We start from the raw sequence: 11,652 nt of genomic DNA, 5'->3' as shown, positions 1-11,652 counted from the left end.
AAACAAATGTCAACTGCTTCCAATAATGTGCATATCTGTGAAAACCTATGGCTCCTCTTGAATCAATTTCACCTTTCAAAATGCTGTAATTGTTTGGGAAAAGTAATTATTAATCCAAAGGAGATGTCATATACTAGAAAAAATAGCCTGTTAAAAACAGTCTAGACAACCTTCAAATGAAGGTTTTTCCCTACTCACAGGTGTGACCCAGATTGGGGTCAGGGAGGTGGGGTTGGGATCCAGGGGTAAGGGCACAAGCCTGGGAAGTCCAAGAGCTGGGGGTCACAATACTAGGAATTCAAGATCCAAGAGCCAAAGCTAGGATGAAGATTAGGCAAGGACTCAGGTAGAAGCAAGACAGAGGTAACAGGAAGTCAAGGATCAGGAACCTGGACTAGGAGCAAGGAATCGGGAGCAGTGGGGCTAGCCAGAAAAAGAACTTCTCTTGTTGGTTGCAGGTCCACAGAGCATTGCAATGGCTGCTGCTTAGGGCCCTGTGACATTCAAATTAAAGCTGGATAGAAACTAGCCACTGAGTTGTTTTACACTTTCAAGTGCTAAGTTTATAGGTGGTTAGCTCTTCTTATAGCTGGATGGACATTTTTATGGTGTGATACTTACTTTGCAGTGTGTTGGTATAAATTTATTGTACAATTAACCAGTTAATTTGTGATAATTACCTTCAACATGTGACCAGTCTTATTTTTCATGGTCTAAATTTATTGCACAATTAACGACTTAATTGCTTAATGTAGCGTGTGGAATGGGCATTATATACAACAGCCACACTCAAGTACTTTAACAGGGCCCCTCACTCAGTGTCACCTAGGCTGTCAATGCCATCTAGAGCTGCTTGCCTACTTGCTTCTCAGCCTCCTGACTTCTGAGCAAGTGATATACTATGCTCAAGGCTGGGGTAGAGTTGGTGGTACAGACTGGGGTCATTTGATCAATACATAGCCCTCCTGTGCCTCTGTTGATTTTCAACACACTCCAAAATCCATAAGCCTAGCGAGGTTATCTTGACTACAGCTGTGCTGCAAATAGAGGTCTACTTCTTGGTACAAATTTAGAGATGTTTGCTGAAAGGGGTCCTAAGGGCTCCCCAGTTAAGGATTCTCATGGTCCCACCATCTCATTAATGCACTTCATTTATAACTTCACTGAACCTGGGATAGCTGCTGAGAGGCAAGCCTTATCCACTCACTCCTGCTTTGCCCCTGCCATGCTAGGCAATCAGGCAGCAACTGGGAACTTTTTAAAGTCTCTGATTCAGGTAAGAATCTTCTCTGCTCTTGGCACCCTGTATACTCAGTGAGACCTGCTGGGACATGAAGCTGCTGGGGACAGCTGAGGACAGTGATGATGGTGGTGGGTTGGCTTCCCCTCCCTGCATTTGTGTCCAAGTTGGCAGGGAACACCTGGGGGGAAGAGGGGCAGGGACCAGGCAGAGATAAGGAATTCTCAGCCCCTGGCTGATCCCAGCTTCCAATGAAGGGCAGCTAGAGCAGGACAGAAGTGGCTCTGGAGCCCCTCAACCCTGATTTAGCCAGGGACAATGGCAGCAGTAGTAGGGGGAAGGAAGAGGACATGATGCCCTCTTCATTGAAGAGGGCATGGAAGGGAATGTAGAGGGTGCTAATAGCAAAGGGGTGAATATCTCACCTGCTTTGGGGACATAAAGTTCCTGGCTGCTGCTCCCATGAGCTGGTCCGAAAAGAGGGTGTGACTGCATCCCCTCTGGATCCACCTCTGACTACAGGGAACAGTTTGGCTTCATTAAGTTTAGCGGCTGTATATCAGGTCACCCTCACTGAAGGCTTGGCCTATTTTAGTTAACATCATCATTCCTATCACCTTTCAATTTAGCCCAGGCAGCCAAACCAGTAACACTCTTGCAACTGGATTATCTACTTCCTCAGTCCTGAGCTGAATTGTGAATAGCATGGTTAAGGATATTCAACTGATTTAAGGATATTTTAATGTGTTTGGGGAAACCTGTCAAAAGTTATTACTTTTGTAACATTTTCCCAGTTGTCTTTATTAAATAACACCATGCCTCCACACTCCTGATATTTTTTCCTTTTCTGTGGAGAATAAATCAGAAGTTAATACACACCTGTGGCGTTGGTCTGTTATTCCTGGATCAGCCACCAGACAGCAATATTGCATGAAGCTGTTTGTAAGTTTCTGAATATATCTGTGTGAATGTAGATTACCAATGCCAACATTATCAAGGACACTGACCTTTAAAAGATGTATGACAATAAACTCCTGCAATTTTCCAAAGTACAAAAAAAAATCTGTGTGTGTGTGTGAGAGAGAGCGCTTTTTTCTCCCCAGGTGTTGTGTTTTATGAGTTCTGCTATCATAGGTATGTCCAGAAATGAAAAGTAGCTGAGAGCACCTTGCCAAAACCACAAAGAAGGGTATTTGACTGATTAGCACATCTAAGAATATGGCCAGTCCTTCAAAAGCTACTTCGCACAAAGCCAATAACTGTTAATCTGTGTGAGGCTCCAGGGTAAGTCTTTTATAGATTAACATTCTCAAAAAAACCTAGGTTCCTTAGTTGTTATTTGCAATTAAGGTATTTTGGGGTCTAAGGCTCTGTCTGTTCAACCTCAGAAGTGAAACTGTGATAACGCATGAGAACCCACTCTGTGTTCGTGTAGACTTGCAAACTATCCAATGCAAATTGCTCAGGAGCTGGCCTGAGCAGCTGGGGGAAGCCCCTGGGTTATGAACTTGTTTGCAGTTTTCTCATTTGAACTTCTACTCAGTCAGTATTGCAGACGCTATGACTTCTCTGCAGTGTAGCTATGGCATGCACTAAGTTTGCAAATGCCAATGCGAATTAAACAACTTTAAAAGGAACACATGTTCCATGGGTTTTGCTCTGTTATTCATTGCAAGGCCAATGTGGTTCAACAGGATTTTTCTCTTTCCCAGTTTTGTGGCTAGTGCAGCAAGGCAACAATTTTAAGCAAACTTAATCATTGGAAATCAAGAAACCCTGTTTCTTAGTGTGAGTCTGCACTAGATTTCCCCTGTGACCTTAGACAAATTGTTTAGGACACATCTCCGCCTCCTCCAACACTGCTGGGGAGCACTGCTCTGAAAATACATCCCACCCACTTGCTCCCATGTTGTACGTCAGTGTGGAAAAATGCCATTATAGCTGCCAGCAGAGCAGCACTCAGCATACATGAATAAGCATACCTGAGTCTGAAAGCAGCACTGAGTATATGCTAAACAGTGCTCTTTTTTATGGCACACATGGCATATGAGTGAATGGGGCATTATTTCATGACATTGCACCCTAGGATGACCAGAACCTCTGTAGACAGTTGGAGGTGGTTATAGACGTGCTTCATGTCATCATGCCTCAGCACCCTATTTGTAGACTAAAGATATAAAACTTTCTCTCTCTCCCCTGTTTTACAATTCAGGTTGTAAGCTCTTTGGGAAAGGAATGGACTCTGTGAAATCCTATTTCACCTTTGCAAATGTAAGAGGCAGTTATGCATAGATGAATTCTATTTCCACCTACGGTGAATAGGATTGCCCTGCACACATACTCGTCAGAAATAAATTGGAGGACGAGGTGGAAGTGAAGGTCAGTCCTCCTATCTTTTGTCCCAGAAGCTTAATGGTTATGACATGTAGCAGGGAGTAGGAGCCCTGGGGGCCTAGCTCACCACACCAAAGTACTTTCCAGCAAAGTACCACTAGACCACATGTGATGCATTGCTCATGAAGCTTTTGTCAGGTTTGAACCTAATTATTTTGCATTCCTTTTAAGGGAATGTGAACATTTAGCCACCACTAAATTTTCTTCCTTCTGGTATTCATCTGTGTGTGTAGCTGGAAAAGGAATACTGGAAAGAAAACTTGCATGCGCATCTATATATACAGTGATAACTTTATCAAAGTAGCTGTTATGGTGATGCGGCACAATTCTCTCACTGTCAGTGGATAAAGAGGTTGCTGATGAATGCAAGCCAGTACACTCTGTCTTACTGCATTCTTCTTATGATTCTTAGCAACTTCATATCTAAGCTTCACAAAGCATTGCCAAGGCCTACAGCTTGGATTTAGTTTGAATAAGCATCCCCACATTTGCAGTTTCTCCATTCCCTTACTTGACTTCTCTATACTACCTGAACAAGCAAATGTGGGCCCTCTTCCTACAGACAGACCCCTGCACCAGCAAAGGAGTTCTGCTGAAGTTAAACTATGAAAGTCAATGAAATTCTTGAAGGAATAACTTGAAGCACTTGTAGGAGTAGGTTTCTTTGTGAGATCCTTAACATGTTACACTTAACTTCCTTCTTTTGCGTGGTATTTTCAAAAGCATCGTAAGTGCAAAAAGCTTTCAAAGCACATTAGCAACATAAATCCACAGAGGGGAATGATAGCCCAGTAGTTACTGTTTTAATGTAGCGCTTGAATATATGGGTTCAAATTTTATTTGAGCCAGCTCTCACTGCATGTGATTTTGTGGGGATTTTCATGTAAATGAATAACAAAAAGCTATTTGGCACACTGCTTTGGAACCTACAGATTGGAAAAACCCAGATTTCTAGGTTCTTGGCTTTTTCTTCTTCTTGTTTTTTTTTTCTCTGTCCTTTCCCTTTAAAGTACTTCAGTTTGTAAAGGTCACTTGAGTATGTGAAGAGTTATCAATGGTGCAGAAGTTCATGCATCACTGTTTGAGAAAGCAGTGTTTTAAATTCATTGTGGGTGATGATTCCACTTGGCCAATAATGTACAAAGAGTCAGGTGGTATCTGAAGCATTCCTTACTTATTTTTCATCATATGCTGAAAGCCACCACAGCAGGCAAACAAACTAAGTGCACATGTATGAGTTGAAATGTATTTTCACAGTGTGAAAGAAATGGTGTTGTTCCAACTTCAGCATTGAGCTACTGGAATATGTGTGTGTATGTGTATATTTAATCAGGAAAGGCATCATTTCTTCTGAAATGACAACAGCTTTTACTAGCTTGCTTAAGTGACGTGGCCAGCAAGGGGAATGTGAAAATTGTTCTGGTACTTTTTGCTAATGAAGGAACCGTGTTATTACATGGCTAATTTGCACCCACATAATTCATTTCTGCTTATACACTTCCCTACTTCCCCCACCCCCTCAGAATCACAAGGAGCTTTATTTCTGACCTCAGTTGAAGCACCAGTGTGGATGTACTCCTTCCAGTCCAGGTCTAGAGGTGGACAATTTCTTTGCTAAAAGATTTTCCATTGAAAAATGTTTGCTGAAGTTGGAATCACCATTTTTTAAGATGCTGACTGAACAATTCTGAAAAATATGAGAGATTCTTTTCAGGACCTGATTGTAAAATGATATACATGACCATTGTAATTCAGTGGAAACCTAAATAAGCCATTATTTAGTAAAAAAAAAAAAAAAGTATCAACAGTGCATCTCTCTCAGGAAATCGGGTGTTATGAAGGCTTTTGTATGAAAGAGGTGGGGGGAAGGGACATATCTCACCAGTTCTTTGAAACGTAGTTGTCTTTAACATGGCATTTAGATATAAGTGTTTACTAGGTTTTCTTGTTAGCAGTACAGAGACTATCATTAGGGAGAGTTATTGGAGTGATAGTTCACCCTTTGAAGTATGAAGAGAACTCTGTGAGTTCAGGCAGTTACACAAGAGCAAATGGTACACTTGTCTTGCTGAGGGCAGAATCTAAAGATAAAGACAATTTGTAATTATGGGCCTAATTTCACCTGCAGAACAGGGAAAAGGAATAGGGAACAGCCAGCTTTGCTTATGAACAGGGGTCTTGGAGTTCCATCATGATCTCAGCTTGCTTTCTTCATTTTACTTTAGTCAGTCTCTATATTTTGTGGTTGTAAAGAAGACCTTAGAAAAAGCAATGGCTGAATGTAACCGAAGCAACATTGTCTGCCTGAGTCTGCAGAAAGCCTAAAACAATAGCTCTTGAAGGTGTGATCTACCATATTTGTTGCAATGGAATGATAATGTGAAGGTCTGCTGTCAAGGGGTCTTGGACCTGACAGCATGGTACCTGCCAATAACAGCTTGGGAACTCTGTGTGGGGTAGGAGAAGAGGTGAAATTGCACCTAACTGAGCAGTTACTCCAGTAACCAGACTAAAAAGTAAAGTATGATCACCCTGTGGCCACCTCTTCTTTTCTGGTGGGGTCTGAGCGGAGGACAACTACTGATGCCCATACTACTTCCAAAGGGATAGGTAATTACTGCTTAGGAAGGCTTGGTAGATCCTCTGCCATTGCCACTGCAAGGGGTAGCACAGGTTGTGGCATCCCCACTCACAATTAATTTAAAACTGCTGCCTCAAATAACAATGTATGGATTTCTGTACCATTGGTTATTGTTTATGCACCCATCTGATCTACAGAAAATGCAGTATTTTGAAGAGAAAGGACAGAGAGAAAAATCAAGGAGAAGAAAAAGCCAAGAGTTTCTATCCAGTCCCATGCTTTGGTTCCAAAAGCAGTGTGCCAAATAACTCTTTGCTATTCATTTACACACACATTCCCACAAAATCAGTGTAGTGAGGGAGCTGACTCAGATAAAATTTGAACCTAGATACCCAAATGTTAAGACTGTAACCACTGGGCCATTCTTCACCTCTGGCTATTTATGTTGCTAATGTATTTTGAAAGCTATTGCACTTTTGATGCTTTTGAAAATACCACCCGAAAGTAAAGTATAATGTATTAGAAATAATTCAGCCTATCTGCATCCAACACTGTAAGGGACCTGTAAAAGGGATCATGCCGATGTCTCAGATTTCAGACTGGGCAGTGAGGAAACCATTCTGTTATACTCACAAACTTGAGACTGTTTGCTTTCGAGATCTCTGAAATGTCATAGCATCATAGGAAAGTAGGGCTGGTGAAGACCTCACATCATCATCTAGTCCAGCCTCCTGATCAAAGCATGATCATCGTGAGTAAACCATCTCAGCTAAGTGTCTGTCTAACGTGCTCTTGAAAACTTCCCAAATGGAGGTTCCACATATTCTCAACATATCCTTTACCAATGCTTGATCACCCTCATAGGCTGGGTACAGCCGTTACACTTTTACTGATATAAATGGTCAGAAACTGGTCTGTCCCCATAAATGAATAGAAGTTTGGCACACATTGGCTAGTTTAAAAATGGTGGAACCCGGTCTAAGATTTGTTCTCCCACCAAAGGGTGAATGTGTGTTTGCTACTGATCTAAACTATACAGCTTACAGAAAAACATGCAACTTAGATCGAGTCCACCTTAGACTGTTTGAATGCCTGTACTTAGCCATAGTCAGAAAGTTCTTTTTTATCTCCAGCCTAAATTTCCTCTGCTACAGCTTGAGGTGATTGCTCCTAGTCATGTCCCCTACAGGCACAGAGAAAAGTCCATCTCCACCCTCTCTGTAATTGCCTTTCAGGTATTTGATGACTGTTATCAAATTTCTTCTGTCATCTCTTCTCCACATTACATAACCTTATTTCTTTCAGCCTTTCCTCAAAAGTCACGCTTCCCAGGCCCCTAATCATGTTTGTTGCTCTGCATTGCACTCTTTCCAGCCTATCCACATGCTTCTTTAAGCATGGGGCCAAAAACTGGACATGATATTCCAGGTGAGGTCTCATTAGTGCTGAAGAGAGTGGAAAAATCACTTCTTTTGATTTGCAAGAGACACTCCTGTTGATGCAACCCAGTGTATTGTTGCTTTTTTTTTTTTTTAACTGTTTGTTCATATTCAGCTTCTGATTAACTATGACTAGCGTGACTATATTATTTTGAAGGAAATCTGGGACAGCATAAAGAAATCCAGGATGGGGGTTGCCCCCCCCCCCACACACACGGGCACTCCCATGCATGTACACACCAGTGCTGTGCGAAACAGCAGCGTTCTTTATCAACATCCATTATGACGTTTCAATGGAACAGTTTCATTTCAAGTTTTGTTTTGATTTGAAAACACTGTTTCATTTTGATTCGTTGAAATGGATTTGCTGTTGTGATGCTGTTTTGATCAGGCTGGGGAAAGGAACTCTGCCCAGCTGAATTCCTCTCCCCAGCGCTAGGATCGGCTGAATTCCCTTCTCCAGCTGAATCCTAGAGTTGGGGAGGGGAACTTAGCTGGTCTGCTTCAAAACTCAAAACGTTTAGGAACTTTCAAAACATTTTGACTACCCTCATTTTGTTTCGAGGCTGTTTTGAAGCCCTTTGTTTCATTTTGCTTTAGCTCTTGAGCTCAAAATGAGTTGAAACAGTGTCAAAACAAAACAGCCGGCGAAATTTTGCACAGCCCTAATACACACATGCCTGCACCCTACCCCGCAGTGTGGAGGTTCATGGCTGGGCAGAGGCTGGATCCAGCTGCGAGTGGCCCCTCTGTGATGCCCTCCCAGGTTCTGCCAGGCTGCACTGCATGGCTGCATGGTGCCTCCCCTATACCACCTAGCAGCCTTCTGGGGCTGCCACACTTTCCCCAGGCCTTGGCAGCAGTCACAGCAGCAGTGCATGAGGCTGCTGGTAGCAGCTAACCATGCTGGCTTGCTTAGCACAGGTGCCCAAGCCCCAGCCCTGGACCCCTCCCCACCCTGCCCTGGCTGATCCCCACCCCAGGCTGGAGGAGTGGTGAATAGCCCAGCCTACCCTCCCAGCCTCCAGCTGCTGTTCAGGAGGAGCCAGGCTGGACATGTGTTCTTAGGGTAATGCTGCACCACCCGTCTGGGACTTTTGCTTTAATTTTTGCCCATGAACCAGGACTCAAGGATGGCCTATGAAATCCAGGACTGTCCTGACCAAACCAGGAAGTATGGTCACCCTAATTATAGCCTCCAGGGCTAGGAACAGACATTAAAAAAGCTACTAAGTTAACCTGCCCAGGCTGAACCGGTTTTCAACAGGACAAACATTCCCTCTGGACTGAGGCAGTATGGGCACATGCTTACAGTTGCTCAGGCCAGGAGCCGGGGGGTGCTGCTAGAGTGCGCCCTCAGTGGTCGGGAAGATTTGCTGGGAGGGTGTGTCCAGTCTTGGCTGAACTGGCCAGGGAGGGGTTTAATTCCCCCCTCTCTCTCCTATTGGCAGGGACTCAAGCCAGGTCTGCCAGACACTTCTGTCACTGCTGCAACAGTGGGGCACCATGGTCCCTGAAGCAGAGTGGGGGAGGGAGGAGACTTAGTTTTCCCTCTGCCCCCACTGGCAGCTGGGTCTGCCCACTGTCACTGCCTCTCTCAGTCCATGTAGTGCAATAAGCCCCCTGCTGTCCCCTCCACCAGATGCCAGAGGGAGGGGGAATCACCCCCATCCCTGCCCACCCCAAGGGGCCCTGCCAGCTGGCATCTAGCCGTGCCCCCACTCCATCGCTGCAACTGGAGTGGGGAGGGTCCTGGATGGGGGCATCAACCCTGTCATAATGTGAGTGTGAGCCCCTTCCTGGTAGGAGCACTGTGCTGCGGAGCAGGCAGAGCTTCAGCAGGCTGTGTGCAGCAGCAGTGGGGTTTAGAAGGGGCCAGAGCCCTCCAAGCGTCCTGCAGTGCTGCCGTGCTGCACAGCGGCTCTGCCCACTCTGCAGCATGGCCCCCTGCTGGGAAGAGGCTCGCACTTGGGGAAAACCATGACAGGGGCTGCTGTCCCCATCATGATCACTCCCCCCTTGCTGCTGCAGTGGCTGGGTAGGGGTGGTGGGTGGGACCAGAGACCACTGGCAGGGCATCTGGGGGGGTTGGGGACAGGGAGCAGGGTTATTCCCTGGGGCACTGCAGCCAGGTCTGCCCGGGTTGGCCACAGCCACCACTCGGTCTGTGCTTGGGGCCAGCCAGTCCCCTCCCAGCAGTAGGGGGCTTATTCCACTGGACCCTGCCCTGAGCACAGACAGAGTGGTGAGGGAAGGAGCAGGGCAGAGTCAGGGGAAGACACTGCACAGCTGGGGTGGGGCTCAGGATGGAGCCATGAATGGCTCATCCAGGCAGCATGGGGAGGCAGTAGCAGCTCCCACTACTATGTGCACCCTGGGAGGGCATGGGGACGTATGCCCCCAGATCTGCACATGGGATGAGGGTGGGCTGCTGCTGGGGCCTCACTCTTCCCCCCCACTCCATGCCCCTTCCCCGCCCCTTGCCCCTTCCCCCACAACAGACTTATCAGCCGGATGCTGCTCTCCATGCTGCCCGGTTGCATATTGGCAATTGGATTGGTACGGCTGATATGGCTTGTTAAAAATCAGCCATCAGTATCAGAGCAAACAATCTCTATCAGTGCACCCATAATCTTAAGGGTGCCTGACAACCAGCTCCCGAAGAAAGGACCTGTACACCCAACTTGCCAATGGTCAGTGCTCTAGAGGTGGGAAAAAGCAAAGATCCAAAAGAGCACCTTAAAGGCCAACCTGAAGAAATGTGATATTAACGTCATACCCAAAAGACTTGAGTACTGAATCATTTTCAATGGCACCATGAAGTACAAGAGGCATCAACTGTTTTAAGTAAACTTGCCTTGCTATGGAGGCAAATAGATGAGCGAGACAAAGGGAAAGAGCTGTGACCTGATACCACCAGGATCCTGTCCTTCCTTCTGGAATTGTATGCCATGTTGCAGTTGAAAATGCAGATCTCAGATTGACCTCTTCAGTCATCTTCAAACTCTGTCTACTGCAAGACTGTCATCCTCCTACTGAAGGACTGCTAAAGACAATGATGACTGTTCAACATGGTTTGGATGATGGGATTCAGTGCACATTTAGCAAATTTGTGGATGACACCAAGTTGGTTGGATTTGCAGACATTCTGGAGGGCAGAGCTAGTATCCAGAATGAACTGGATAGACTGGAAAAATGGTTCACAATAAATTGAATAAGATTAATCAAGGACAAGTGCAAAGTTCTGCACTTGGGGTGGAATAATTGTATGAACAAATACAGACTGGGGAATGATTGGTTGAATGTAGTAACAGACTTAACTGTTTGGCTCAAACAGGTTTATGCAATGTCTGTCCCAGACCCCTTCCTGGTTTAACTTAAACCAGAGTCCCCCAGCATCCCAGCATGCATTCTGGGCTGGGCTCTCTGCTCCAGCCCAGCTGGATTGGCCCCATCTCTCTGCTCCCCAGCCTGAGTCACCACAGGCAGAGGCAGGGGTTTGGCCAGGAGTGAGATGAGGGTGGGGGTAGCACTGGGCTCTTCCCAGCAGGGGGTTGGGCTGCCACCCCCTCCCTGCACCCCCCAGCAGACAAGCTGCTTGTGGCTCCATCCCGCACCTTGCCCCTGTCCCAGCCCCACTCCCTCGCTCACTGCTGGGGCCTCGATCTACTAATCCCCCATGCCCCTTCCCTCACAACAGACTTACCAGCTAGACCTGGCTGCTCCCCATTCTGCTGGGCAATGCTCCTGGCCACCTGTGTGCTGTGCTGAGGCTGCACGCATGCATAGGGCATTTATCAGCAACATTATTGGCCACATTAGCCAAAAAGAAGCTGATTACAAATACTGTTAGTTTTCATCATATTGGTGCTGATTCGATATGGGACTGAGGTATCAGTGCACCTCTACTTAAAAACACATCTTATCCAATCCAGGATGGGGGATGCCACACACACACACGTGTGTGCATGCGGACACACACACACTCCCATGAACAT

The sequence above is a fragment of the Gavialis gangeticus genome, unplaced genomic scaffold, assembly GCF_001723915.1.
Source record: "Gavialis gangeticus isolate Ggan-Ray unplaced genomic scaffold, GavGan_comp1, whole genome shotgun sequence".
Lineage (NCBI taxonomy): Eukaryota > Metazoa > Chordata > Crocodylia > Gavialidae > Gavialis > Gavialis gangeticus.
The sequence above is the reverse complement of the archived record's forward strand: the minus strand, read 5'-3'. Positions refer to the sequence as shown.